The 22,471-nt window shown below is 42.5% G+C and overlaps 57 non-coding genes across 57 annotated transcripts; all 57 read left to right on the top strand.

Annotated features, from left to right (window-relative positions):
• The first annotated feature begins 76 nt into the window (after positions 1 to 76).
• LOC137928537 (5S ribosomal RNA) lies at positions 77 to 195 on the top strand. The gene has a single exon (XR_011108636.1). It is a non-coding gene; the product is annotated as a 5S ribosomal RNA (ribosomal RNA).
• A 154-nt stretch (positions 196 to 349) lies between these two features.
• Positions 350 to 468, top strand: LOC137928536 (5S ribosomal RNA). Its single transcript, XR_011108635.1, has one exon. It is a non-coding gene; the product is annotated as a 5S ribosomal RNA (ribosomal RNA).
• Positions 469 to 621: 153 nt separating this feature from the next.
• On the top strand, positions 622 to 740 carry LOC137928535 (5S ribosomal RNA). Its single transcript, XR_011108634.1, has one exon. It is a non-coding gene; the product is annotated as a 5S ribosomal RNA (ribosomal RNA).
• Positions 741 to 2,625: 1,885 nt separating this feature from the next.
• LOC137928534 (5S ribosomal RNA) lies at positions 2,626 to 2,744 on the top strand. Its single transcript, XR_011108633.1, has one exon. It is a non-coding gene; the product is annotated as a 5S ribosomal RNA (ribosomal RNA).
• Positions 2,745 to 2,898: 154 nt separating this feature from the next.
• Positions 2,899 to 3,017, top strand: LOC137928533 (5S ribosomal RNA). The gene has a single exon (XR_011108632.1). It is a non-coding gene; the product is annotated as a 5S ribosomal RNA (ribosomal RNA).
• A 153-nt stretch (positions 3,018 to 3,170) lies between these two features.
• Positions 3,171 to 3,289, top strand: LOC137928035 (5S ribosomal RNA). The gene has a single exon (XR_011108159.1). It is a non-coding gene; the product is annotated as a 5S ribosomal RNA (ribosomal RNA).
• Positions 3,290 to 3,443: 154 nt separating this feature from the next.
• Positions 3,444 to 3,562, top strand: LOC137928034 (5S ribosomal RNA). The gene has a single exon (XR_011108158.1). It is a non-coding gene; the product is annotated as a 5S ribosomal RNA (ribosomal RNA).
• A 154-nt stretch (positions 3,563 to 3,716) lies between these two features.
• LOC137928532 (5S ribosomal RNA) lies at positions 3,717 to 3,835 on the top strand. Its single transcript, XR_011108631.1, has one exon. It is a non-coding gene; the product is annotated as a 5S ribosomal RNA (ribosomal RNA).
• Positions 3,836 to 3,989: 154 nt separating this feature from the next.
• On the top strand, positions 3,990 to 4,108 carry LOC137928531 (5S ribosomal RNA). The gene has a single exon (XR_011108630.1). It is a non-coding gene; the product is annotated as a 5S ribosomal RNA (ribosomal RNA).
• A 154-nt stretch (positions 4,109 to 4,262) lies between these two features.
• On the top strand, positions 4,263 to 4,381 carry LOC137928529 (5S ribosomal RNA). The gene has a single exon (XR_011108628.1). It is a non-coding gene; the product is annotated as a 5S ribosomal RNA (ribosomal RNA).
• Positions 4,382 to 4,534: 153 nt separating this feature from the next.
• LOC137928528 (5S ribosomal RNA) lies at positions 4,535 to 4,653 on the top strand. The gene has a single exon (XR_011108627.1). It is a non-coding gene; the product is annotated as a 5S ribosomal RNA (ribosomal RNA).
• Positions 4,654 to 4,807: 154 nt separating this feature from the next.
• Positions 4,808 to 4,926, top strand: LOC137928527 (5S ribosomal RNA). Its single transcript, XR_011108626.1, has one exon. It is a non-coding gene; the product is annotated as a 5S ribosomal RNA (ribosomal RNA).
• Positions 4,927 to 5,080: 154 nt separating this feature from the next.
• Positions 5,081 to 5,199, top strand: LOC137928526 (5S ribosomal RNA). Its single transcript, XR_011108625.1, has one exon. It is a non-coding gene; the product is annotated as a 5S ribosomal RNA (ribosomal RNA).
• Positions 5,200 to 5,353: 154 nt separating this feature from the next.
• On the top strand, positions 5,354 to 5,472 carry LOC137928525 (5S ribosomal RNA). The gene has a single exon (XR_011108624.1). It is a non-coding gene; the product is annotated as a 5S ribosomal RNA (ribosomal RNA).
• A 153-nt stretch (positions 5,473 to 5,625) lies between these two features.
• LOC137928524 (5S ribosomal RNA) lies at positions 5,626 to 5,744 on the top strand. The gene has a single exon (XR_011108623.1). It is a non-coding gene; the product is annotated as a 5S ribosomal RNA (ribosomal RNA).
• Positions 5,745 to 5,898: 154 nt separating this feature from the next.
• Positions 5,899 to 6,017, top strand: LOC137928522 (5S ribosomal RNA). Its single transcript, XR_011108622.1, has one exon. It is a non-coding gene; the product is annotated as a 5S ribosomal RNA (ribosomal RNA).
• Positions 6,018 to 6,171: 154 nt separating this feature from the next.
• Positions 6,172 to 6,290, top strand: LOC137928521 (5S ribosomal RNA). Its single transcript, XR_011108621.1, has one exon. It is a non-coding gene; the product is annotated as a 5S ribosomal RNA (ribosomal RNA).
• Positions 6,291 to 6,443: 153 nt separating this feature from the next.
• LOC137928520 (5S ribosomal RNA) lies at positions 6,444 to 6,562 on the top strand. Its single transcript, XR_011108620.1, has one exon. It is a non-coding gene; the product is annotated as a 5S ribosomal RNA (ribosomal RNA).
• Positions 6,563 to 6,716: 154 nt separating this feature from the next.
• Positions 6,717 to 6,835, top strand: LOC137928519 (5S ribosomal RNA). Its single transcript, XR_011108619.1, has one exon. It is a non-coding gene; the product is annotated as a 5S ribosomal RNA (ribosomal RNA).
• A 153-nt stretch (positions 6,836 to 6,988) lies between these two features.
• LOC137928517 (5S ribosomal RNA) lies at positions 6,989 to 7,107 on the top strand. The gene has a single exon (XR_011108617.1). It is a non-coding gene; the product is annotated as a 5S ribosomal RNA (ribosomal RNA).
• Positions 7,108 to 8,992: 1,885 nt separating this feature from the next.
• On the top strand, positions 8,993 to 9,111 carry LOC137928516 (5S ribosomal RNA). The gene has a single exon (XR_011108616.1). It is a non-coding gene; the product is annotated as a 5S ribosomal RNA (ribosomal RNA).
• Positions 9,112 to 9,265: 154 nt separating this feature from the next.
• Positions 9,266 to 9,384, top strand: LOC137928515 (5S ribosomal RNA). The gene has a single exon (XR_011108615.1). It is a non-coding gene; the product is annotated as a 5S ribosomal RNA (ribosomal RNA).
• A 153-nt stretch (positions 9,385 to 9,537) lies between these two features.
• Positions 9,538 to 9,656, top strand: LOC137928033 (5S ribosomal RNA). The gene has a single exon (XR_011108157.1). It is a non-coding gene; the product is annotated as a 5S ribosomal RNA (ribosomal RNA).
• A 154-nt stretch (positions 9,657 to 9,810) lies between these two features.
• On the top strand, positions 9,811 to 9,929 carry LOC137928514 (5S ribosomal RNA). Its single transcript, XR_011108614.1, has one exon. It is a non-coding gene; the product is annotated as a 5S ribosomal RNA (ribosomal RNA).
• A 154-nt stretch (positions 9,930 to 10,083) lies between these two features.
• LOC137928031 (5S ribosomal RNA) lies at positions 10,084 to 10,202 on the top strand. The gene has a single exon (XR_011108155.1). It is a non-coding gene; the product is annotated as a 5S ribosomal RNA (ribosomal RNA).
• A 154-nt stretch (positions 10,203 to 10,356) lies between these two features.
• On the top strand, positions 10,357 to 10,475 carry LOC137928513 (5S ribosomal RNA). Its single transcript, XR_011108613.1, has one exon. It is a non-coding gene; the product is annotated as a 5S ribosomal RNA (ribosomal RNA).
• Positions 10,476 to 10,629: 154 nt separating this feature from the next.
• LOC137928512 (5S ribosomal RNA) lies at positions 10,630 to 10,748 on the top strand. Its single transcript, XR_011108612.1, has one exon. It is a non-coding gene; the product is annotated as a 5S ribosomal RNA (ribosomal RNA).
• A 154-nt stretch (positions 10,749 to 10,902) lies between these two features.
• LOC137928511 (5S ribosomal RNA) lies at positions 10,903 to 11,021 on the top strand. The gene has a single exon (XR_011108611.1). It is a non-coding gene; the product is annotated as a 5S ribosomal RNA (ribosomal RNA).
• Positions 11,022 to 11,175: 154 nt separating this feature from the next.
• Positions 11,176 to 11,294, top strand: LOC137928510 (5S ribosomal RNA). The gene has a single exon (XR_011108610.1). It is a non-coding gene; the product is annotated as a 5S ribosomal RNA (ribosomal RNA).
• A 154-nt stretch (positions 11,295 to 11,448) lies between these two features.
• LOC137928509 (5S ribosomal RNA) lies at positions 11,449 to 11,567 on the top strand. Its single transcript, XR_011108609.1, has one exon. It is a non-coding gene; the product is annotated as a 5S ribosomal RNA (ribosomal RNA).
• A 1,884-nt stretch (positions 11,568 to 13,451) lies between these two features.
• LOC137928508 (5S ribosomal RNA) lies at positions 13,452 to 13,570 on the top strand. Its single transcript, XR_011108608.1, has one exon. It is a non-coding gene; the product is annotated as a 5S ribosomal RNA (ribosomal RNA).
• A 153-nt stretch (positions 13,571 to 13,723) lies between these two features.
• LOC137928506 (5S ribosomal RNA) lies at positions 13,724 to 13,842 on the top strand. The gene has a single exon (XR_011108606.1). It is a non-coding gene; the product is annotated as a 5S ribosomal RNA (ribosomal RNA).
• A 154-nt stretch (positions 13,843 to 13,996) lies between these two features.
• On the top strand, positions 13,997 to 14,115 carry LOC137928505 (5S ribosomal RNA). Its single transcript, XR_011108605.1, has one exon. It is a non-coding gene; the product is annotated as a 5S ribosomal RNA (ribosomal RNA).
• Positions 14,116 to 14,268: 153 nt separating this feature from the next.
• LOC137928504 (5S ribosomal RNA) lies at positions 14,269 to 14,387 on the top strand. The gene has a single exon (XR_011108604.1). It is a non-coding gene; the product is annotated as a 5S ribosomal RNA (ribosomal RNA).
• Positions 14,388 to 14,541: 154 nt separating this feature from the next.
• LOC137927900 (5S ribosomal RNA) lies at positions 14,542 to 14,660 on the top strand. Its single transcript, XR_011108028.1, has one exon. It is a non-coding gene; the product is annotated as a 5S ribosomal RNA (ribosomal RNA).
• A 153-nt stretch (positions 14,661 to 14,813) lies between these two features.
• LOC137928503 (5S ribosomal RNA) lies at positions 14,814 to 14,932 on the top strand. The gene has a single exon (XR_011108603.1). It is a non-coding gene; the product is annotated as a 5S ribosomal RNA (ribosomal RNA).
• Positions 14,933 to 15,086: 154 nt separating this feature from the next.
• On the top strand, positions 15,087 to 15,205 carry LOC137927899 (5S ribosomal RNA). Its single transcript, XR_011108027.1, has one exon. It is a non-coding gene; the product is annotated as a 5S ribosomal RNA (ribosomal RNA).
• A 154-nt stretch (positions 15,206 to 15,359) lies between these two features.
• On the top strand, positions 15,360 to 15,478 carry LOC137928057 (5S ribosomal RNA). The gene has a single exon (XR_011108180.1). It is a non-coding gene; the product is annotated as a 5S ribosomal RNA (ribosomal RNA).
• Positions 15,479 to 15,631: 153 nt separating this feature from the next.
• On the top strand, positions 15,632 to 15,750 carry LOC137928502 (5S ribosomal RNA). The gene has a single exon (XR_011108602.1). It is a non-coding gene; the product is annotated as a 5S ribosomal RNA (ribosomal RNA).
• Positions 15,751 to 15,904: 154 nt separating this feature from the next.
• Positions 15,905 to 16,023, top strand: LOC137928500 (5S ribosomal RNA). The gene has a single exon (XR_011108600.1). It is a non-coding gene; the product is annotated as a 5S ribosomal RNA (ribosomal RNA).
• A 154-nt stretch (positions 16,024 to 16,177) lies between these two features.
• On the top strand, positions 16,178 to 16,296 carry LOC137928499 (5S ribosomal RNA). Its single transcript, XR_011108599.1, has one exon. It is a non-coding gene; the product is annotated as a 5S ribosomal RNA (ribosomal RNA).
• Positions 16,297 to 16,450: 154 nt separating this feature from the next.
• Positions 16,451 to 16,569, top strand: LOC137928498 (5S ribosomal RNA). The gene has a single exon (XR_011108598.1). It is a non-coding gene; the product is annotated as a 5S ribosomal RNA (ribosomal RNA).
• A 153-nt stretch (positions 16,570 to 16,722) lies between these two features.
• Positions 16,723 to 16,841, top strand: LOC137928497 (5S ribosomal RNA). The gene has a single exon (XR_011108597.1). It is a non-coding gene; the product is annotated as a 5S ribosomal RNA (ribosomal RNA).
• A 154-nt stretch (positions 16,842 to 16,995) lies between these two features.
• Positions 16,996 to 17,114, top strand: LOC137928496 (5S ribosomal RNA). Its single transcript, XR_011108596.1, has one exon. It is a non-coding gene; the product is annotated as a 5S ribosomal RNA (ribosomal RNA).
• Positions 17,115 to 17,267: 153 nt separating this feature from the next.
• LOC137928494 (5S ribosomal RNA) lies at positions 17,268 to 17,386 on the top strand. Its single transcript, XR_011108594.1, has one exon. It is a non-coding gene; the product is annotated as a 5S ribosomal RNA (ribosomal RNA).
• A 154-nt stretch (positions 17,387 to 17,540) lies between these two features.
• On the top strand, positions 17,541 to 17,659 carry LOC137928493 (5S ribosomal RNA). The gene has a single exon (XR_011108593.1). It is a non-coding gene; the product is annotated as a 5S ribosomal RNA (ribosomal RNA).
• A 153-nt stretch (positions 17,660 to 17,812) lies between these two features.
• LOC137928492 (5S ribosomal RNA) lies at positions 17,813 to 17,931 on the top strand. The gene has a single exon (XR_011108592.1). It is a non-coding gene; the product is annotated as a 5S ribosomal RNA (ribosomal RNA).
• Positions 17,932 to 18,085: 154 nt separating this feature from the next.
• LOC137928491 (5S ribosomal RNA) lies at positions 18,086 to 18,204 on the top strand. The gene has a single exon (XR_011108591.1). It is a non-coding gene; the product is annotated as a 5S ribosomal RNA (ribosomal RNA).
• A 153-nt stretch (positions 18,205 to 18,357) lies between these two features.
• Positions 18,358 to 18,476, top strand: LOC137928490 (5S ribosomal RNA). Its single transcript, XR_011108590.1, has one exon. It is a non-coding gene; the product is annotated as a 5S ribosomal RNA (ribosomal RNA).
• A 1,885-nt stretch (positions 18,477 to 20,361) lies between these two features.
• Positions 20,362 to 20,480, top strand: LOC137928489 (5S ribosomal RNA). The gene has a single exon (XR_011108589.1). It is a non-coding gene; the product is annotated as a 5S ribosomal RNA (ribosomal RNA).
• Positions 20,481 to 20,634: 154 nt separating this feature from the next.
• On the top strand, positions 20,635 to 20,753 carry LOC137928488 (5S ribosomal RNA). The gene has a single exon (XR_011108588.1). It is a non-coding gene; the product is annotated as a 5S ribosomal RNA (ribosomal RNA).
• A 153-nt stretch (positions 20,754 to 20,906) lies between these two features.
• Positions 20,907 to 21,025, top strand: LOC137928030 (5S ribosomal RNA). Its single transcript, XR_011108154.1, has one exon. It is a non-coding gene; the product is annotated as a 5S ribosomal RNA (ribosomal RNA).
• A 154-nt stretch (positions 21,026 to 21,179) lies between these two features.
• Positions 21,180 to 21,298, top strand: LOC137928029 (5S ribosomal RNA). Its single transcript, XR_011108153.1, has one exon. It is a non-coding gene; the product is annotated as a 5S ribosomal RNA (ribosomal RNA).
• Positions 21,299 to 21,452: 154 nt separating this feature from the next.
• LOC137928487 (5S ribosomal RNA) lies at positions 21,453 to 21,571 on the top strand. The gene has a single exon (XR_011108587.1). It is a non-coding gene; the product is annotated as a 5S ribosomal RNA (ribosomal RNA).
• A 154-nt stretch (positions 21,572 to 21,725) lies between these two features.
• LOC137928486 (5S ribosomal RNA) lies at positions 21,726 to 21,844 on the top strand. Its single transcript, XR_011108586.1, has one exon. It is a non-coding gene; the product is annotated as a 5S ribosomal RNA (ribosomal RNA).
• A 154-nt stretch (positions 21,845 to 21,998) lies between these two features.
• LOC137928485 (5S ribosomal RNA) lies at positions 21,999 to 22,117 on the top strand. Its single transcript, XR_011108585.1, has one exon. It is a non-coding gene; the product is annotated as a 5S ribosomal RNA (ribosomal RNA).
• Positions 22,118 to 22,270: 153 nt separating this feature from the next.
• Positions 22,271 to 22,389, top strand: LOC137928483 (5S ribosomal RNA). Its single transcript, XR_011108583.1, has one exon. It is a non-coding gene; the product is annotated as a 5S ribosomal RNA (ribosomal RNA).
• The last annotated feature ends 82 nt before the right edge of the window (positions 22,390 to 22,471 follow it).

Raw genomic sequence — 22,471 nt, 5'->3', positions numbered from 1 at the left:
AGGAGATTATTAACAAAAAAATGAAGATTTCTCTCCGATGTCGCGTCTCGCGTTTGCGTTTCGAAGACGAACGGTCGCCAACGTCCATACCACGTTGAATACACCGGTTCTCGTCCGATCACCGAAGTTAAGCAACGTCGGGCGCGGTCAGTACTTGGATGGGTGACCGCCTGGGAACACCGCGTGATGTTGGCTTTTTTGGCGTTTTTCTTTCGGCGGTTCCTTTTTAGCGCTCCAATATTCTCAATCCATAAACTTTTATCCATGTTTCATAGGAGATTATTAACAAAAAAATGAAGATTTCTCTCCGATGTCGCCTCTCGCGTTTGCGTTTCGAGGACCATCAGTCGCCAACGTCCATACCACGTTGAATACACCGGTTCTCGTCCGATCACCGAAGTTAAGCAACGTCGGGCGCGGTCAGTACTTGGATGGGTGACCGCCTGGGAACACCGCGTGATGTTGGCTTTTTTGGCGTTTTTCTTTCGGCGGTTCCCTTTTAGCGCTCCAATATTCTCAATCCATGAAGTTTAATAATTTTTCATAGGAGATTATTAACAAAAAAATGAAGATTTCTCTCCGATGTCGCCTCTCGCGTTTGCGTTTCGAAGACGAACGGTCGCCAACGTCCATACCACGTTGAATACACCGGTTCTCGTCCGATCACCGAAGTTAAGCAACGTCGGGCGCGGTCAGTACTTGGATGGGTGACCGCCTGGGAACACCGCGTGATGTTGGCTTTTTTGGCGTTTTTCTTTCAGCGGTTCCCTTTCAGCGCTCCAATATTCTCAATTCATAAACTTTTGTTTTGCATGTCATTCGTCAATTTTTATCTTTGTTAAAACTGGCGCTCTTTACTGTCTTATACTTAGCCTAATTTTGTAATATTTTGATACACGACTCCTTTTTTGTTCACGGTGTGAACTATTATAGCACAAAATAAAACCCAATTTGATTTCACCTTCAAAATCCTTTTAAAATACTGTAACCAATTTTTTTAATCATACTTTATACATAGAAAAACCTTTAAGAACGATCGCTTTCTTACTTGACTGTTTATAGTTTTCAATTGCGTTCAGGTTGTTTTTTATGATAACAATTCCAATTATTAATATTTTGTGTTTTTATTTTCTAGTAACAAAAGGTGATTTTTTCAGGCCGATCACACTGCCATCTCGTAGCATTTAGATGAGTCCGCTGTCGTTACTCTGCCATTTCAATATTTTCCCTGTAGATGGCGCTCTTCTTCGCCAAATAAATACCATACAACCTTAAATTTTTACCCCTCTACGATCAACCCTTATTTTTAAATTGAAAATTAAAAATATTTTTTTTGCAAAACAACATTTGCGGGATCAGCTAGTTATAGATAATATCGAGTTTAACTTACATAAACACAAAAGAAAAAAACGTGGGCAGGTTGCCTACTCGATGCGAAAAGAACTTTCATTAAAGCTGAAGAGTACACCAATACTTCGCTTTGCGTCGTTTTTTTTTTAATTCTATTTTATTTTATTTTTTAAAAGGTGGCAACACTTTTGTTTTTAATTGCGTTACGCCATCAAAACTCGGGGATTCTCTTTCTAACCAAAAATCAACGCAATTTGAATACAGTTTTATTTTCACTTTGTTTTGCTAATTTTAAAAGTTCAGTTTTAATTAAGTAGTGTGTTGTGCTTATTTTAAAAGAGAATAATAAATTTATAAAAATTTTTACGCGTTGTTTCTGGTTACCAAAAAGGTTAATATTATTACAATTTATTTAATTGGCAGAGTTATTTTATTTCTGTTTGTTCAATTTTCTTTTTAAAAAGTAATATTTTCGTGACCCTGGTACCTATCTTCGATCTTTATGTGGTTTGCTATAGAAAATCTTAATTCACTTTGCGGCGTTTCAATTTGCGTCGTGTTTTTCTGAAACGTAACCACTACGCAAAGTGAGGTATTGGCGTATTATATATGTGTCGATCTCTCTCTTACAACCAAAATATATTCCAAACCTTATGTAGACAATAATAAGTTTAATTGAACAATAGTAACGGTTTGAAAATAAAAATGAAACTGCATTGTATACTTATTCTATGTTGATGTTATTGCTCTTAGCTCGAAGGCGTTTACAGCTGCATCGGAGCTGAGTTCACGGAGCGGAAGAATCTGTGAACATAGAAACTAAGAATAAGGCTGGTAGAGCGCGTACCAGTTTCACGATGACGCTCGCACGTAGCAAAGGCCTCTACTTGTGTAAAGCTGTGTTATGAATGTGTTCATTGTTATGACGTGTACATGCGGCATAGTATGTATTATAGTAACAAACATTGTTTAACTTCGCAAAGGAAATACTGAAGATGTCGACTTAGTTTTCAAATTTGTTATACAACGAAAGGCACATACGATACACTGGTAAGTATTGTATGTGAGTGGACGATGAAGTACAAAACTTCACAAGGAAAGATTTCTGAGACCAAGCAGTAGCCATTATTATGTAATGCAATTTCCGCCGATTTATCTATTTAGTGTGGACGTTGAAAAAAAAATATTGAAGAAAATAACAAGGACATAACAAAGAATTAGGATTCGGTTTCGAAGATCACCAAGATGGTGTTTGCGTTTCGAAGACCATCTGTCGCCAACGTCCATACCACGTTGAATACACCGGTTCTCGTCCGATCACCGAAGTTAAGCAACGTCGGGCGCGGTCAGTACTTGGATGGGTGACCGCCTGGGAACACCGCGTGATGTTGGCTTTTTTGGCGTTTTTCTCTCGGCGGTTTCTTTTTAGCGCTCCAATATTCTCAATTCATAAACTTTTATTAATTTTTCATAGGAGATTATTAACAAAAAAATGAAGATTTCTCTCCGATGTCGCGTCTCGCGTTTGCGTTTCGAAGACCAACGGTCGCCAACGTCCATACCACGTTGAATACACCGGTTCTCGTCCGATCACCGAAGTTAAGCAACGTCGGGCGCGGTCAGTACTTGGATGGGTGACCGCCTGGGAACACCGCGTGATGTTGGCTTTTTTGGCGTTTTTCTTTCGGCGGTTCCTTTTTAGCGCTCCAATATTCTCAATCCATGAACTTTAATAATTTTTCATAGGAGATTATTAACAAAAAAATGAAGATTTCTCTCCGATGTCGCGTCTCGCGTTTGCGTTTCGAAGACGAACGGTCGCCAACGTCCATACCACGTTGAATACACCTGTTCTCGTCCGATCACCGAAGTTAAGCAACGTCGGGCGCGGTCAGTACTTGGATGGGTGACCGCCTGGGAACACCGCGTGATGTTGGCTTTTTTGGCGTTTTTCTTTCGGCGGTTCCTTTTTAGCGCTCCAATATTCTCAATTCATAAACTTTTATTAATTTTTCATAGGAGATTATTAACAAAAAAATGAAGATTTCTCTCCGATGTCGCGTCTCGCGTTTGCGTTTCGAAGACGAACGGTCGCCAACGTCCATACCACGTTGAATACACCTGTTCTCGTCCGATCACCGAAGTTAAGCAACGTCGGGCGCGGTCAGTACTTGGATGGGTGACCGCCTGGGAACACCGCGTGATGTTGGCTTTTTTGGCGTTTTTCTTTCGGCGGTTCCTTTTTAGCGCTCCAATATTCTCAATCCATGAACTTTTATTAATTTTTCATAGGAGATTATTAACAAAAAAATGAAGATTTCTCTCCGATGTCGCCTCTCGCGTTTGCGTTTCGAAGACGAACGTTCGCCAACGTCCATACCACGTTGAATACACCGGTTCTCGTCCGATCACCGAAGTTAAGCAACGTCGGGCGCGGTCAGTACTTGGATGGGTGACCGCCTGGGAACACCGCGTGATGTTGGCTTTTTTGGCGTTTTTCTTTCGGCGGTTCCTTTTTAGCGCTCCAATATTCTCAATCCATAAACTTTTATCCATTTTTCATAGGAGATTATTAACAAAAAAATGAAGATTTCTCTCCGATGTCGCCTCTCGCGTTTGCGTTTCGAGGACCATCAGTCGCCAACGTCCATACCACGTTGAATACACCGGTTCTCGTCCGATCACCGAAGTTAAGCAACGTCGGGCGCGGTCAGTACTTGGATGGGTGACCGCCTGGGAACACCGCGTGATGTTGGCTTTTTTGGCGTTTTTCTTTCGGCGGTTCCCTTTTAGCGCTCCAATATTCTCAATCCATAAACTTTTATCCATGTTTCATAGGAGATTATTAACAAAAAAATGAAGATTTCTCTCCGATGTCGCCTCTCGCGTTTGCGTTTCGAGGACCATCTGTCGCCAACGTCCATACCACGTTGAATACACCGGTTCTCGTCCGATCACCGAAGTTAAGCAACGTCGGGCGCGGTCAGTACTTGGATGGGTGACCGCCTGGGAACACCGCGTGATGTTGGCTTTTTTGGCGTTTTTCTTTCGGCGGTTCCTTTTTAGCGCTCCAATATTCTCAATCCATGAACTTTAATAATTTTTCATAGGAGATTATTAACAAAAAAATGAAGATTTCTCTCCGATGTCGCCTCTCGCGTTTGCGTTTCGAGGACTATCTGTCGCCAACGTCCATACCACGTTGAATACACCGGTTCTCGTCCGATCACCGAAGTTAAGCAACGTCGGGCGCGGTCAGTACTTGGATGGGTGACCGCCTGGGAACACCGCGTGATGTTGGCTTTTTTGACGTTTTTCTTTCGGCGGTTCCCTTTTAGCGCTCCAATATTCTCAATCCATAAACTTTTATCCATGTTTCATAGGAGATTATTAACAAAAAAATGAAGATTTCTCTCCGATGTCGCCTCTCGCGTTTGCGTTTCGAGGACCATCTGTCGCCAACGTCCATACCACGTTGAATACACCGGTTCTCGTCCGATCACCGAAGTTAAGCAACGTCGGGCGCGGTCAGTACTTGGATGGGTGACCGCCTGGGAACACCGCGTGATGTTGGCTTTTTTGGCGTTTTTCTTTCGGCGGTTCCTTTTTAGCGCTCCAATATTCTCAATCCATAAACTTTTATCCATGTTTCATAGGAGATTATTAACAAAAAAATGAAGATTTCTCTCCGATGTCGCCTCTCGCGTTTGCGTTTCGAGGACCATCTGTCGCCAACGTCCATACCACGTTGAATACACCGGTTCTCGTCCGATCACCGAAGTTAAGCAACGTCGGGCGCGGTCAGTACTTGGATGGGTGACCGCCTGGGAACACCGCGTGATGTTGGCTTTTTTGGCGTTTTTCTTTCGGCGGTTCCCTTTTAGCGCTCCAATATTCTCAATCCATAAACTTTTATCCATGTTTCATAGGAGATTATTAACAAAAAAATGAAGATTTCTCTCCGATGTCGCCTCTCGCGTTTGCGTTTCGAGGACTATCTGTCGCCAACGTCCATACCACGTTGAATACACCGGTTCTCGTCCGATCACCGAAGTTAAGCAACGTCGGGCGCGGTCAGTACTTGGATGGGTGACCGCCTGGGAACACCGCGTGATGTTGGCTTTTTTGGCGTTTTTCTCTCGGCGGTTTCTTTTTAGCGCTCCAATATTCTCAATCCATGAACTTTAATAATTTTTCATAGGAGATTATTAACAAAAAAATGAAGATTTCTCTCCGATGTCGCGTCTCGCGTTTGCGTTTCGAAGACGAACGGTCGCCAACGTCCATACCACGTTGAATACACCGGTTCTCGTCCGATCACCGAAGTTAAGCAACGTCGGGCGCGGTCAGTACTTGGATGGGTGACCGCCTGGGAACACCGCGTGATGTTGGCTTTTTTGGCGTTTTTCTTTCGGCGGTTCCTTTTTAGCGCTCCAATATTCTCAATCCATAAACTTTTATCCATGTTTCATAGGAGATTATTAACAAAAAAATGAAGATTTCTCTCCGATGTCGCCTCTCGCGTTTGCGTTTCGAGGACCATCTGTCGCCAACGTCCATACCACGTTGAATACACCGGTTCTCGTCCGATCACCGAAGTTAAGCAACGTCGGGCGCGGTCAGTACTTGGATGGGTGACCGCCTGGGAACACCGCGTGATGTTGGCTTTTTTGGCGTTTTTCTTTCGGCGGTTCCCTTTTAGCGCTCCAATATTCTCAATCCATAAACTTTTATCCATGTTTCATAGGAGATTATTAACAAAAAAATGAAGATTTCTCTCCGATGTCGCCTCTCGCGTTTGCGTTTCGAGGACTATCTGTCGCCAACGTCCATACCACGTTGAATACACCGGTTCTCGTCCGATCACCGAAGTTAAGCAACGTCGGGCGCGGTCAGTACTTGGATGGGTGACCGCCTGGGAACACCGCGTGATGTTGGCTTTTTTGGCGTTTTTCTCTCGGCGGTTTCTTTTTAGCGCTCCAATATTCTCAATCCATGAACTTTAATAATTTTTCATAGGAGATTATTAACAAAAAAATGAAGATTTCTCTCCGATGTCGCGTCTCGCGTTTGCGTTTCGAAGACGAACGGTCGCCAACGTCCATACCACGTTGAATACACCGGTTCTCGTCCGATCACCGAAGTTAAGCAACGTCGGGCGCGGTCAGTACTTGGATGGGTGACCGCCTGGGAACACCGCGTGATGTTGGCTTTTTTGGCGTTTTTCTTTCGGCGGTTCCTTTTTAGCGCTCCAATATTCTCAATCCATAAACTTTTATCCATGTTTCATAGGAGATTATTAACAAAAAAATGAAGATTTCTCTCCGATGTCGCCTCTCGCGTTTGCGTTTCGAGGACCATCAGTCGCCAACGTCCATACCACGTTGAATACACCGGTTCTCGTCCGATCACCGAAGTTAAGCAACGTCGGGCGCGGTCAGTACTTGGATGGGTGACCGCCTGGGAACACCGCGTGATGTTGGCTTTTTTGGCGTTTTTCTTTCGGCGGTTCCCTTTTAGCGCTCCAATATTCTCAATCCATGAAGTTTAATAATTTTTCATAGGAGATTATTAACAAAAAAATGAAGATTTCTCTCCGATGTCGCCTCTCGCGTTTGCGTTTCGAAGACGAACGGTCGCCAACGTCCATACCACGTTGAATACACCGGTTCTCGTCCGATCACCGAAGTTAAGCAACGTCGGGCGCGGTCAGTACTTGGATGGGTGACCGCCTGGGAACACCGCGTGATGTTGGCTTTTTTGGCGTTTTTCTTTCAGCGGTTCCCTTTCAGCGCTCCAATATTCTCAATTCATAAACTTTTGTTTTGCATGTCATTCGTCAATTTTTATCTTTGTTAAAACTGGCGCTCTTTACTGTCTTATACTTAGCCTAATTTTGTAATATTTTGATACACGACTCCTTTTTTGTTCACGGTGTGAACTATTATAGCACAAAATAAAACCCAATTTGATTTCACCTTCAAAATCCTTTTAAAATACTGTAACCAATTTTTTTAATCATACTTTATACATAGAAAAACCTTTAAGAACGATCGCTTTCTTACTTGACTGTTTATAGTTTTCAATTGCGTTCAGGTTGTTTTTTATGATAACAATTCCAATTATTAATATTTTGTGTTTTTATTTTCTAGTAACAAAAGGTGATTTTTTCAGGCCGATCACACTGCCATCTCGTAGCATTTAGATGAGTCCGCTGTCGTTACTCTGCCATTTCAATATTTTCCCTGTAGATGGCGCTCTTCTTCGCCAAATAAATACCATACAACCTTAAATTTTTACCCCTCTACGATCAACCCTTATTTTTAAATTGAAAATTAAAAATATTTTTTTTGCAAAACAACATTTGCGGGATCAGCTAGTTATAGATAATATCGAGTTTAACTTACATAAACACAAAAGAAAAAAACGTGGGCAGGTTGCCTACTCGATGCGAAAAGAACTTTCATTAAAGCTGAAGAGTACACCAATACTTCGCTTTGCGTCGTTTTTTTTTTAATTCTATTTTATTTTATTTTTTAAAAGGTGGCAACACTTTTGTTTTTAATTGCGTTACGCCATCAAAACTCGGGGATTCTCTTTCTAACCAAAAATCAACGCAATTTGAATACAGTTTTATTTTCACTTTGTTTTGCTAATTTTAAAAGTTCAGTTTTAATTAAGTAGTGTGTTGTGCTTATTTTAAAAGAGAATAATAAATTTATAAAAATTTTTACGCGTTGTTTCTGGTTACCAAAAAGGTTAATATTATTACAATTTATTTAATTGGCAGAGTTATTTTATTTCTGTTTGTTCAATTTTCTTTTTAAAAAGTAATATTTTCGTGACCCTGGTACCTATCTTCGATCTTTATGTGGTTTGCTATAGAAAATCTTAATTCACTTTGCGGCGTTTCAATTTGCGTCGTGTTTTTCTGAAACGTAACCACTACGCAAAGTGAGGTATTGGCGTATTATATATGTGTCGATCTCTCTCTTACAACCAAAATATATTCCAAACCTTATGTAGACAATAATAAGTTTAATTGAACAATAGTAACGGTTTGAAAATAAAAATGAAACTGCATTGTATACTTATTCTATGTTGATGTTATTGCTCTTAGCTCGAAGGCGTTTACAGCTGCATCGGAGCTGAGTTCACGGAGCGGAAGAATCTGTGAACATAGAAACTAAGAATAAGGCTGGTAGAGCGCGTACCAGTTTCACGATGACGCTCGCACGTAGCAAAGGCCTCTACTTGTGTAAAGCTGTGTTATGAATGTGTTCATTGTTATGACGTGTACATGCGGCATAGTATGTATTATAGTAACAAACATTGTTTAACTTCGCAAAGGAAATACTGAAGATGTCGACTTAGTTTTCAAATTTGTTATACAACGAAAGGCACATACGATACACTGGTAAGTATTGTATGTGAGTGGACGATGAAGTACAAAACTTCACAAGGAAAGATTTCTGAGACCAAGCAGTAGCCATTATTATGTAATGCAATTTCCGCCGATTTATCTATTTAGTGTGGACGTTGAAAAAAAAATATTGAAGAAAATAACAAGGACATAACAAAGAATTAGGATTCGGTTTCGAAGATCACCAAGATGGTGTTTGCGTTTCGAAGACCATCTGTCGCCAACGTCCATACCACGTTGAATACACCGGTTCTCGTCCGATCACCGAAGTTAAGCAACGTCGGGCGCGGTCAGTACTTGGATGGGTGACCGCCTGGGAACACCGCGTGATGTTGGCTTTTTTGGCGTTTTTCTCTCGGCGGTTTCTTTTTAGCGCTCCAATATTCTCAATTCATAAACTTTTATTAATTTTTCATAGGAGATTATTAACAAAAAAATGAAGATTTCTCTCCGATGTCGCGTCTCGCGTTTGCGTTTCGAAGACCAACGGTCGCCAACGTCCATACCACGTTGAATACACCGGTTCTCGTCCGATCACCGAAGTTAAGCAACGTCGGGCGCGGTCAGTACTTGGATGGGTGACCGCCTGGGAACACCGCGTGATGTTGGCTTTTTTGGCGTTTTTCTTTCGGCGGTTCCTTTTTAGCGCTCCAATATTCTCAATCCATGAACTTTAATAATTTTTCATAGGAGATTATTAACAAAAAAATGAAGATTTCTCTCCGATGTCGCGTCTCGCGTTTGCGTTTCGAAGACGAACGGTCGCCAACGTCCATACCACGTTGAATACACCTGTTCTCGTCCGATCACCGAAGTTAAGCAACGTCGGGCGCGGTCAGTACTTGGATGGGTGACCGCCTGGGAACACCGCGTGATGTTGGCTTTTTTGGCGTTTTTCTTTCGGCGGTTCCTTTTTAGCGCTCCAATATTCTCAATCCATGAACTTTTATTAATTTTTCATAGGAGATTATTAACAAAAAAATGAAGATTTCTCTCCGATGTCGCCTCTCGCGTTTGCGTTTCGAAGACGAACGTTCGCCAACGTCCATACCACGTTGAATACACCGGTTCTCGTCCGATCACCGAAGTTAAGCAACGTCGGGCGCGGTCAGTACTTGGATGGGTGACCGCCTGGGAACACCGCGTGATGTTGGCTTTTTTGGCGTTTTTCTTTCGGCGGTTCCTTTTTAGCGCTCCAATATTCTCAATTCATAAACTTTTATTAATTTTTCATAGGAGATTATTAACAAAAAAATGAAGATTTCTCTCCGATGTCGCGTCTCGCGTTTGCGTTTCGAAGACGAACGGTCGCCAACGTCCATACCACGTTGAATACACCTGTTCTCGTCCGATCACCGAAGTTAAGCAACGTCGGGCGCGGTCAGTACTTGGATGGGTGACCGCCTGGGAACACCGCGTGATGTTGGCTTTTTTGGCGTTTTTCTTTCGGCGGTTCCTTTTTAGCGCTCCAATATTCTCAATCCATGAACTTTTATTAATTTTTCATAGGAGATTATTAACAAAAAAATGAAGATTTCTCTCCGATGTCGCCTCTCGCGTTTGCGTTTCGAAGACGAACGTTCGCCAACGTCCATACCACGTTGAATACACCGGTTCTCGTCCGATCACCGAAGTTAAGCAACGTCGGGCGCGGTCAGTACTTGGATGGGTGACCGCCTGGGAACACCGCGTGATGTTGGCTTTTTTGGCGTTTTTCTTTCGGCGGTTCCTTTTTAGCGCTCCAATATTCTCAATCCATAAACTTTTATCCATTTTTCATAGGAGATTATTAACAAAAAAATGAAGATTTCTCTCCGATGTCGCCTCTCGCGTTTGCGTTTCGAGGACCATCAGTCGCCAACGTCCATACCACGTTGAATACACCGGTTCTCGTCCGATCACCGAAGTTAAGCAACGTCGGGCGCGGTCAGTACTTGGATGGGTGACCGCCTGGGAACACCGCGTGATGTTGGCTTTTTTGGCGTTTTTCTTTCGGCGGTTCCCTTTTAGCGCTCCAATATTCTCAATCCATAAACTTTTATCCATGTTTCATAGGAGATTATTAACAAAAAAATGAAGATTTCTCTCCGATGTCGCCTCTCGCGTTTGCGTTTCGAGGACCATCTGTCGCCAACGTCCATACCACGTTGAATACACCGGTTCTCGTCCGATCACCGAAGTTAAGCAACGTCGGGCGCGGTCAGTACTTGGATGGGTGACCGCCTGGGAACACCGCGTGATGTTGGCTTTTTTGGCGTTTTTCTTTCGGCGGTTCCCTTTTAGCGCTCCAATATTCTCAATCCATAAACTTTTATCCATGTTTCATAGGAGATTATTAACAAAAAAATGAAGATTTCTCTCCGATGTCGCCTCTCGCGTTTGCGTTTCGAGGACCATCTGTCGCCAACGTCCATACCACGTTGAATACACCGGTTCTCGTCCGATCACCGAAGTTAAGCAACGTCGGGCGCGGTCAGTACTTGGATGGGTGACCGCCTGGGAACACCGCGTGATGTTGGCTTTTTTGGCGTTTTTCTTTCGGCGGTTCCTTTTTAGCGCTCCAATATTCTCAATCCGTAAACTTTTATCCATTTTTCACAGGAGATTATTAACAAAAAAATGAAGATTTCTCTCCGATGTCGCCTCTCGCGTTTGCTTTTCGAAGACCATCTGTCGCCAACGTCCATACCACGTTGAATACACCGGTTCTCGTCCGATCACCGAAGTTAAGCAACGTCGGGCGCGGTCAGTACTTGGATGGGTGACCGCCTGGGAACACCGCGTGATGTTGGCTTTTTTGGTGTTTTTCTTTCGGCGGTTCCCTTTTAGCGCTCCAATATTCTCAATTCATAAACCTTTGTTTTGCATGTCATTCGTTAATTTTTATCGTTGTTAAAACTGGCGCTCTTTACTGTCCTATACTTAGCCTAATTTTGTAATATTTTGATACACGACTCCTTTTTTGTTCACGATGTGAACTATTATAGCACAAAATAAAACCAAAGTCGATTTCACCTTCAAAATCTTTTTAAAATACTGTAACCAATTTTTTTAATCATACTTTATACATAGAAAAACCTTTAAGAAGGATCGCTTTCTTACTTGACTATTTATTGTTTTCAATTGCGTTCAGGTTGTTTTTTATGATAACAATTCAAATTATTAATATTTTGTGTTTTTATTTTCTAGTAACAAAAGGTGATTTATTCAGGCCGATCACACTGCCATCTCGTAGCATTTAGATGAGTCCGCTGTCGTTACTCTGCCATTTCAATATTTTCCCTGTAGATGGCGCTCTTCTTCGCCAAATAAATGCCATACAACCCTAAATTTTTACCCCTCTACGATCAACCCTTATTTTTAAATTGAAAATTAAAAATATTTTTTTTGCAAAATAACATTTGCGGGATCAGCTAGTTATACATAATATCGAGTTTAACGTACATAAACACAAAAGAAAAAATCGTGGGCACGTTGCCTACTCGATGCGAAAAGAACTTTCATTAAAGCTGAAGAGTACACCAATACTTCGCTTTGCGTCTTTTTTTTTTAATTTAATTTTATTTTATTTTTTAAAAGATGGCAACACTTTTGTTTTTAATTGCGTTACGCCATCAAAACTCGGGGATTCTCTTTCTAACCAAAAATCAACGCAATTTGAATACAGTTTTATTTTCACTTTGTTTTGCTAATTTTAAAAGTTCAGTTTTAATTAAGTAGTGTGTTGTGCTTATTTTAAGAGAGAATTATAAATTTATATAAATTTTTACGCGTTGTTTCTGGTTACCAAAAAGGTTAATATTATTACAATTTATTTAATTGGCAGAGTTATTTTATTTTCGTTCGTTCAATTTTCTTTTTAAAAAGTAATATTTTCGGGACCCTGGTACCTATCTTCGATCTTTATGTGGTTTGCTATAGAAAATCTTAATTCACTTTGCGGCGTTTCAATTTGCGTCGTGTTTTTCTAGAACGTATCCACTACGCAAAGTGAGGTATTGGCGTATTATATATGTGTCGATCACTCTCTTACAACCAAAATATATTCCAAACCTTATGTAGACAATAATAAGTTTAATTGAACAATAGTAACGGTTTGAAAATAAAAATGAAACTGCATTGTGTACTTATTCTATGTTGATGTTATTGCTCTTAGCTCGAAGGCTTTTACAGCTTCATCGGAGCTGAGTTCACGGAGCGGAAGACTCTGTGAACATAAAAACTAAGAATAAGGCTGGTAGAGCGCGTACCAGTTTCACGATGACGCTCGCACGTAGCAAAGGCCTCTACTTGTGTAAAGCTGTGTTATGAATGTGTTCATTGTTATGACGTGTACATGCGGCATAGTATGTATTATAGTAACAAACATTGTTTAACTTCGCAAAGGAAATACTGAAGATGTCGACTTAGTTTTCAAATTTGTTATACAACGAAAGGCACATACGATACACTGGTAAATATTGTATGTGAGTGGACGATGAAGTACAAATCTTCACAAGGAAAGATTTCTGAGACCAAGCAGTAGCCATTATTATGTAATGCAATTTCCGCCGATTTATCTATTTAGTGTGGACGTTGAAAAAAAAATATTGAAGAAAATAACAAGGACATAACAGAGAATTAGGATTCGGTTTCGAAGATCACCAAGATGGTGTTTGCGCATCGAAGACGAACGGTCGCCAACGTCCATACCACGTTGAATACACCGGTTCTCGTCCGATCACCGAAGTTAAGCAACGTCGGGCGCGGTCAGTACTTGGATGGGTGACCGCCTGGGAACACCGCGTGATGTTGGCTTTTTGGCGTTTTTCTTTCGGCGGTTCCTTTTTAGCGCTCCAATATTCTCAATCCGTAAACTTTTATCCATTTTTCATAGGAGATTATTAACAAAAAAATGAAGATTTCTCTCCGATGTCGCCTCTCGCGTTTGCTTTTCGAAGACCATCAGTCGCCAACGTCCATACCACGTTGAATACACCGGTTCTCGTCCGATCACCGAAGTTAAGCAACGTCGGGCGCGGTCAGTACTTGGATGGGTGACCGCCTGGGAACACCGCGTGATGTTGGCTTTTTTGGCGTTTTTCTTTCGGCGGTTCCTTTTTAGCGCTCCAATATTCTCAATCCGTAAACTTTTATCCATTTTTCATAGGAGGTTATTAACAAAAAAATGAAGATTTCTCTCCGATGTCGCCTCTCGCGTTTGCTTTTCGAAGACCATCAGTCGCCAACGTCCATACCACGTTGAATACACCGGTTCTCGTCCGATCACCGAAGTTAAGCAACGTCGGGCGCGGTCAGTACTTGGATGGGTGACCGCCTGGGAACACCGCGTGATGTTGGCTTTTTGGCGTTTTTCTTTCGGCGGTTCCTTTTTAGCGCTCCAATATTCTCAATCCGTAAACTTTTATCCATTTTTCATAGGAGATTATTAACAAAAAAATGAAGATTTCTCTCCGATGTCGCCTCTCGCGTTTGCTTTTCGAAGACCATCAGTCGCCAACGTCCATACCACGTTGAATACACCGGTTCTCGTCCGATCACCGAAGTTAAGCAACGTCGGGCGCGGTCAGTACTTGGATGGGTGACCGCCTGGGAACACCGCGTGATGTTGGCTTTTTTGGCGTTTTTCTTTCGGCGGTTCCTTTTTAGCGCTCCAATATTCTCAATCCGTAAACTTTTATCCATTTTTCATACGAGATTATTAACAAAAAAATGAAGATTTCTCTCCGATGTCGCCTCTCGCGTTTGCGTTTCGAAGACCAATTTTCGCCAACGTCCATACCACGTTGAATACACCGGTTCTCGTCCGATCACCGAAGTTAAGCATCGTCGGGCGCGGTCAGTACTTGGATGGGTGACCGCCTGGGAACACCGCGTGATGTTGGCTTTTTGGCGTTTTTCTTTCGGCGGTTCCTTTTTAGCGCTCCAACATTCTCAATCCATAAAGTTTTATCCATTTTTCATAGGAGATTATTAATAAAAAAATGAAGATTTCTCTCCGATGTCGCCTCTCGCGTTTGCGTTTCAAAGACCAATTTTCGCCAACGTCCATACCACGTTGAATACACCGGTTCTCGTCCGATCACCGAAGTTAAGCAACGTCGGGCGCGGTCAGTACTTGGATGGGTGACCGCCTGGGAACACCGCGTGATGTTGGCTTTTTTGGCGTTTTTCTTTCGGCGGTTCCTTTTTAGCGCTCCAATATTCTCAATCCGTAAACTTTTATCCATTTTTCATAGGAGATTATTAACAAAAAAATGAAGATTTCTCTCCGATGTCGCCTCTCGCGTTTGCGTTTCGAAGACCAATTTTCGCCAACGTCCATACCACGTTGAATACACCGGTTCTCGTCCGATCACCGAAGTTAAGCATCGTCGGGCGCGGTCAGTACTTGGATGGGTGACCGCCTGGGAACACCGCGTGATGTTGGCTTTTTTGGCGTTTTTCTTTCGGCGGTTCCTTTTTAGCGCTCCAACATTCTCAATCTATAAACTTTTATCCATTTTTCATAGGAGATTATTAACAAAAAAATGAAGATTTTTCTCCGATGTCGCCTCTCGCGTGTGCGTTTCGAGGGCCATCAGTCGCCAACGTCCATACCACGTTGAATACACCGGTTCTCGTCCGATCACCGAAGTTAAGCAACGTCGGGCGCGGTCAGTACTTGGATGGGTGACGGCCTGGGAACACCGCGTGATGTTGGCTTTTTGGCGTTTTTCTTTCGGCGGTTCCTTTTTAGCGCTCCAATATTCTCAATCCGTAAACTTTTATCCATTTTTCATAGGAGATTATTAACAAAAAAATGAAGATTTCTCTCCGATGTCGCCTCTCGCGTTTGCGTTTCGAGGACTATCTGTCGCCAACGTCCATACCACGTTGAATACACCGGTTCTCGTCCGATCACCGAAGTTAAGCAACGTCGGGCGCGGTCAGTACTTGGATGGGTGACCGCCTGGGAACACCGCGTGATGTTGGCTTTTTTGACGTTTTTCTTTCGGCGGTTCCCTTTTAGCGCTCCAATATTCTCAATCCATAAACTTTTATCCATGTTTCATAGGAGATTATTAACAAAAAAATGAAGATTTCTCTCCGATGTCGCCTCTCGCGTTTGCGTTTCGAGGACCATCTGTCGCCAACGTCCATACCACGTTGAATACACCGGTTCTCGTCCGATCACCGAAGTTAAGCAACGTCGGGCGCGGTCAGTACTTGGATGGGTGACCGCCTGGGAACACCGCGTGATGTTGGCTTTTTTGGCGTTTTTCTTTCGGCGGTTCCTTTTTAGCGCTCCAATATTCTCAATCCATAAACTTTTATCCATGTTTCATAGGAGATTATTAACAAAAAAATGAAGATTTCTCTCCGATGTCGCCTCTCGCGTTTGCGTTTCGAGGACCATCTGTCGCCAACGTCCATACCACGTTGAATACACCGGTTCTCGTCCGATCACCGAAGTTAAGCAACGTCGGGCGCGGTCAGTACTTGGATGGGTGACCGCCTGGGAACACCGCGTGATGTTGGCTTTTTTGGCGTTTTTCTTTCGGCGGTTCCCTTTTAGCGCTCCAATATTCTCAATCCATAAACTTTTATCCATGTTTCATAGGAGATTATTAACAAAAAAATGAAGATTTCTCTCCGATGTCGCCTCTCGCGTTTGCGTTTCGAGGACTATCTGTCGCCAACGTCCATACCACGTTGAATACACCGGTTCTCGTCCGATCACCGAAGTTAAGCAACGTCGGGCGCGGTCAGTACTTGGATGGGTGACCGCCTGGGAACACCGCGTGATGTTGGCTTTTTTGGCGTTTTTCTCTCGGCGGTTTCTTTTTAGCGCTCCAATATTCTCAATCCATGAACTTTAATAATTTTTCATAGGAGATTATTAACAAAAAAATGAAGATTTCTCTCCGATGTCGCGTCTCGCGTTTGCGTTTCGAAGACGAACGGTCGCCAACGTCCATACCACGTTGAATACACCGGTTCTCGTCCGATCACCGAAGTTAAGCAACGTCGGGCGCGGTCAGTACTTGGATGGGTGACCGCCTGGGAACACCGCGTGATGTTGGCTTTTTTGGCGTTTTTCTTTCGGCGGTTCCTTTTTAGCGCTCCAATATTCTCAATCCATAAACTTTTATCCATGTTTCATAGGAGATTATTAACAAAAAAATGAAGATTTCTCTCCGATGTCGCCTCTCGCGTTTGCGTTTCGAGGACCATCAGTCGCCAACGTCCATACCACGTTGAATACACCGGTTCTCGTCCGATCACCGAAGTTAAGCAACGTCGGGCGCGGTCAGTACTTGGATGGGTGACCGCCTGGGAACACCGCGTGATGTTGGCTTTTTTGGCGTTTTTCTTTCGGCGGTTCCCTTTTAGCGCTCCAATATTCTCAATCCATGAAGTTTAATAATTTTTCATAGGAGATTATTAACAAAAAAATGAAGATTTCTCTCCGATGTCGCCTCTCGCGTTTGCGTTTCGAAGACGAACGGTCGCCAACGTCCATACCACGTTGAATACACCGGTTCTCGTCCGATCACCGAAGTTAAGCAACGTCGGGCGCGGTCAGTACTTGGATGGGTGACCGCCTGGGAACACCGCGTGATGTTGGCTTTTTTGGCGTTTTTCTTTCGGCGGTTCCCTTTTAGCGCTCCAATATTCTCAATCCATAAACTTTTATCCATGTTTCATAGGAGATTATTAACAAAAAAATGAAGATTTCTCTCCGATGTCGCCTCTCGCGTTTGCGTTTCGAGGACTATCTGTCGCCAACGTCCATACCACGTTGAATACACCGGTTCTCGTCCGATCACCGAAGTTAAGCAACGTCGGGCGCGGTCAGTACTTGGATGGGTGACCGCCTGGGAACACCGCGTGATGTTGGCTTTTTTGGCGTTTTTCTCTCGGCGGTTTCTTTTTAGCGCTCCAATATTCTCAATCCATGAACTTTAATAATTTTTCATAGGAGATTATTAACAAAAAAATGAAGATTTCTCTCCGATGTCGCGTCTCGCGTTTGCGTTTCGAAGACGAACGGTCGCCAACGTCCATACCACGTTGAATACACCGGTTCTCGTCCGATCACCGAAGTTAAGCAACGTCGGGCGCGGTCAGTACTTGGATGGGTGACCGCCTGGGAACACCGCGTGATGTTGGCTTTTTTGGCGTTTTTCTTTCGGCGGTTCCTTTTTAGCGCTCCAATATTCTCAATCCATAAACTTTTATCCATGTTTCATAGGAGATTATTAACAAAAAAATGAAGATTTCTCTCCGATGTCGCCTCTCGCGTTTGCGTTTCGAGGACCATCAGTCGCCAACGTCCATACCACGTTGAATACACCGGTTCTCGTCCGATCACCGAAGTTAAGCAACGTCGGGCGCGGTCAGTACTTGGATGGGTGACCGCCTGGGAACACCGCGTGATGTTGGCTTTTTTGGCGTTTTTCTTTCGGCGGTTCCCTTTTAGCGCTCCAATATTCTCAATCCATGAAGTTTAATAATTTTTCATAGGAGATTATTAACAAAAAAATGAAGATTTCTCTCCGATGTCGCCTCTCGCGTTTGCGTTTCGAAGACGAACGGTCGCCAACGTCCATACCACGTTGAATACACCGGTTCTCGTCCGATCACCGAAGTTAAGCAACGTCGGGCGCGGTCAGTACTTGGATGGGTGACCGCCTGGGAACACCGCGTGATGTTGGCTTTTTTGGCGTTTTTCTTTCAGCGGTTCCCTTTCAGCGCTCCAATATTCTCAATTCATAAACTTTTGTTTTGCATGTCATTCATCAATTTTTATCTTTGTTAAAACTGGCGCTCTTTACTGTCTTATACTTAGCCTAATTTTGTAATATTTTGATACACGACTCCTTTTTTGTTCACGGTGTGAACTATTATAGCACAAAATAAAACCCAATTTGATTTCACCTTCAAAATCCTTTTAAAATACTGTAACCAATTTTTTTAATCATACTTTATACATAGAAAAACCTTTAAGAACGATCGCTTTCTTACTTGACTGTTTATAGTTTTCAATTGCGTTCAGGTTGTTTTTTATGATAACAATTCCAATTATTAATATTTTGTGTTTTTATTTTCTAGTAACAAAAGGTGATTTTTTCAGGCCGATCACACTGCCATCTCGTAGCATTTAGATGAGTCCGCTGTCGTTACTCTGCCATTTCAATATTTTCCCTGTAGATGGCGCTCTTCTTCGCCAAATAAATACCATACAACCTTAAATTTTTACCCCTCTACGATCAACCCTTATTTTTAAATTGAAAATTAAAAATATTTTTTTTGCAAAACAACATTTGCGGGATCAGCTAGTTATAGATAATATCGAGTTTAACTTACATAAACACAAAAGAAAAAAACGTGGGCAGGTTGCCTACTCGATGCGAAAAGAACTTTCATTAAAGCTGAAGAGTACACCAATACTTCGCTTTGCGTCGTTTTTTTTTTAATTCTATTTTATTTTATTTTTTAAAAGGTGGCAACACTTTTGTTTTTAATTGCGTTACGCCATCAAAACTCGGGGATTCTCTTTCTAACCAAAAATCAACGCAATTTGAATACAGTTTTATTTTCACTTTGTTTTGCTAATTTTAAAAGTTCAGTTTTAATTAAGTAGTGTGTTGTGCTTATTTTAAAAGAGAATAATAAATTTATAAAAATTTTTACGCGTTGTTTCTGGTTACCAAAAAGGTTAATATTATTACAATTTATTTAATTGGCAGAGTTATTTTATTTCTGTTTGTTCAATTTTCTTTTTAAAAAGTAATATTTTCGTGACCCTGGTACCTATCTTCGATCTTTATGTGGTTTGCTATAGAAAATCTTAATTCACTTTGCGGCGTTTCAATTTGCGTCGTGTTTTTCTGAAACGTAACCACTACGCAAAGTGAGGTATTGGCGTATTATATATGTGTCGATCTCTCTCTTACAACCAAAATATATTCCAAACCTTATGTAGACAATAATAAGTTTAATTGAACAATAGTAACGGTTTGAAAATAAAAATGAAACTGCATTGTATACTTATTCTATGTTGATGTTATTGCTCTTAGCTCGAAGGCGTTTACAGCTGCATCGGAGCTGAGTTCACGGAGCGGAAGAATCTGTGAACATAGAAACTAAGAATAAGGCTGGTAGAGCGCGTACCAGTTTCACGATGACGCTCGCACGTAGCAAAGGCCTCTACTTGTGTAAAGCTGTGTTATGAATGTGTTCATTGTTATGACGTGTACATGCGGCATAGTATGTATTATAGTAACAAACATTGTTTAACTTCGCAAAGGAAATACTGAAGATGTCGACTTAGTTTTCAAATTTGTTATACAACGAAAGGCACATACGATACACTGGTAAGTATTGTATGTGAGTGGACGATGAAGTACAAAACTTCACAAGGAAAGATTTCTGAGACCAAGCAGTAGCCATTATTATGTAATGCAATTTCCGCCGATTTATCTATTTAGTGTGGACGTTGAAAAAAAAATATTGAAGAAAATAACAAGGACATAACAAAGAATTAGGATTCGGTTTCGAAGATCACCAAGATGGTGTTTGCGTTTCGAAGACCATCTGTCGCCAACGTCCATACCACGTTGAATACACCGGTTCTCGTCCGATCACCGAAGTTAAGCAACGTCGGGCGCGGTCAGTACTTGGATGGGTGACCGCCTGGGAACACCGCGTGATGTTGGCTTTTTTGGCGTTTTTCTCTCGGCGGTTTCTTTTTAGCGCTCCAATATTCTCAATTCATAAACTTTTATTAATTTTTCATAGGAGATTATTAACAAAAAAATGAAGATTTCTCTCCGATGTCGCGTCTCGCGTTTGCGTTTCGAAGACCAACGGTCGCCAACGTCCATACCACGTTGAATACACCGGTTCTCGTCCGATCACCGAAGTTAAGCAACGTCGGGCGCGGTCAGTACTTGGATGGGTGACCGCCTGGGAACACCGCGTGATGTTGGCTTTTTTGGCGTTTTTCTTTCGGCGGTTCCTTTTTAGCGCTCCAATATTCTCAATCCATGAACTTTAATAATTTTTCATAGGAGATTATTAACAAAAAAATGAAGATTTCTCTCCGATGTCGCGTCTCGCGTTTGCGTTTCGAAGACGAACGGTCGCCAACGTCCATACCACGTTGAATACACCTGTTCTCGTCCGATCACCGAAGTTAAGCAACGTCGGGCGCGGTCAGTACTTGGATGGGTGACCGCCTGGGAACACCGCGTGATGTTGGCTTTTTTGGCGTTTTTCTTTCGGCGGTTCCTTTTTAGCGCTCCAATATTCTCAATTCATAAACTTTTATTAATTTTTCATAGGAGATTATTAACAAAAAAATGAAGATTTCTCTCCGATGTCGCGTCTCGCGTTTGCGTTTCGAAGACGAACGGTCGCCAACGTCCATACCACGTTGAATACACCTGTTCTCGTCCGATCACCGAAGTTAAGCAACGTCGGGCGCGGTCAGTACTTGGATGGGTGACCGCCTGGGAACACCGCGTGATGTTGGCTTTTTTGGCGTTTTTCTTTCGGCGGTTCCTTTTTAGCGCTCCAATATTCTCAATCCATGAACTTTTATTAATTTTTCATAGGAGATTATTAACAAAAAAATGAAGATTTCTCTCCGATGTCGCCTCTCGCGTTTGCGTTTCGAAGACGAACGTTCGCCAACGTCCATACCACGTTGAATACACCGGTTCTCGTCCGATCACCGAAGTTAAGCAACGTCGGGCGCGGTCAGTACTTGGATGGGTGACCGCCTGGGAACACCGCGTGATGTTGGCTTTTTTGGCGTTTTTCTTTCGGCGGTTCCTTTTTAGCGCTCCAATATTCTCAATCCATAAACTTTTATCCATTTTTCATAGGAGATTATTAACAAAAAAATGAAGATTTCTCTCCGATGTCGCCTCTCGCGTTTGCGTTTCGAGGACCATCAGTCGCCAACGTCCATACCACGTTGAATACACCGGTTCTCGTCCGATCACCGAAGTTAAGCAACGTCGGGCGCGGTCAGTACTTGGATGGGTGACCGCCTGGGAACACCGCGTGATGTTGGCTTTTTTGGCGTTTTTCTTTCGGCGGTTCCCTTTTAGCGCTCCAATATTCTCAATCCATAAACTTTTATCCATGTTTCATAGGAGATTATTAACAAAAAAATGAAGATTTCTCTCCGATGTCGCCTCTCGCGTTTGCGTTTCGAGGACCATCTGTCGCCAACGTCCATACCACGTTGAATACACCGGTTCTCGTCCGATCACCGAAGTTAAGCAACGTCGGGCGCGGTCAGTACTTGGATGGGTGACCGCCTGGGAACACCGCGTGATGTTGGCTTTTTTGGCGTTTTTCTTTCGGCGGTTCCTTTTTAGCGCTCCAATATTCTCAATCCATGAACTTTAATAATTTTTCATAGGAGATTATTAACAAAAAAATGAAGATTTCTCTCCGATGTCGCCTCTCGCGTTTGCGTTTCGAGGACTATCTGTCGCCAACGTCCATACCACGTTGAATACACCGGTTCTCGTCCGATCACCGAAGTTAAGCAACGTCGGGCGCGGTCAGTACTTGGATGGGTGACCGCCTGGGAACACCGCGTGATGTTGGCTTTTTTGACGTTTTTCTTTCGGCGGTTCCCTTTTAGCGCTCCAATATTCTCAATCCATAAACTTTTATCCATGTTTCATAGGA

Source organism: Battus philenor, unplaced genomic scaffold (assembly GCF_028537555.1).
Source record: "Battus philenor isolate CCGP_79_NKW_IND1 unplaced genomic scaffold, ilBatPhil1.0.hap1 SCAF_38, whole genome shotgun sequence".
Taxonomy (NCBI): domain Eukaryota; kingdom Metazoa; phylum Arthropoda; class Insecta; order Lepidoptera; family Papilionidae; genus Battus; species Battus philenor.
The sequence above is the reverse complement of the archived record's forward strand: the minus strand, read 5'-3'. Positions and strand labels throughout refer to the sequence as shown.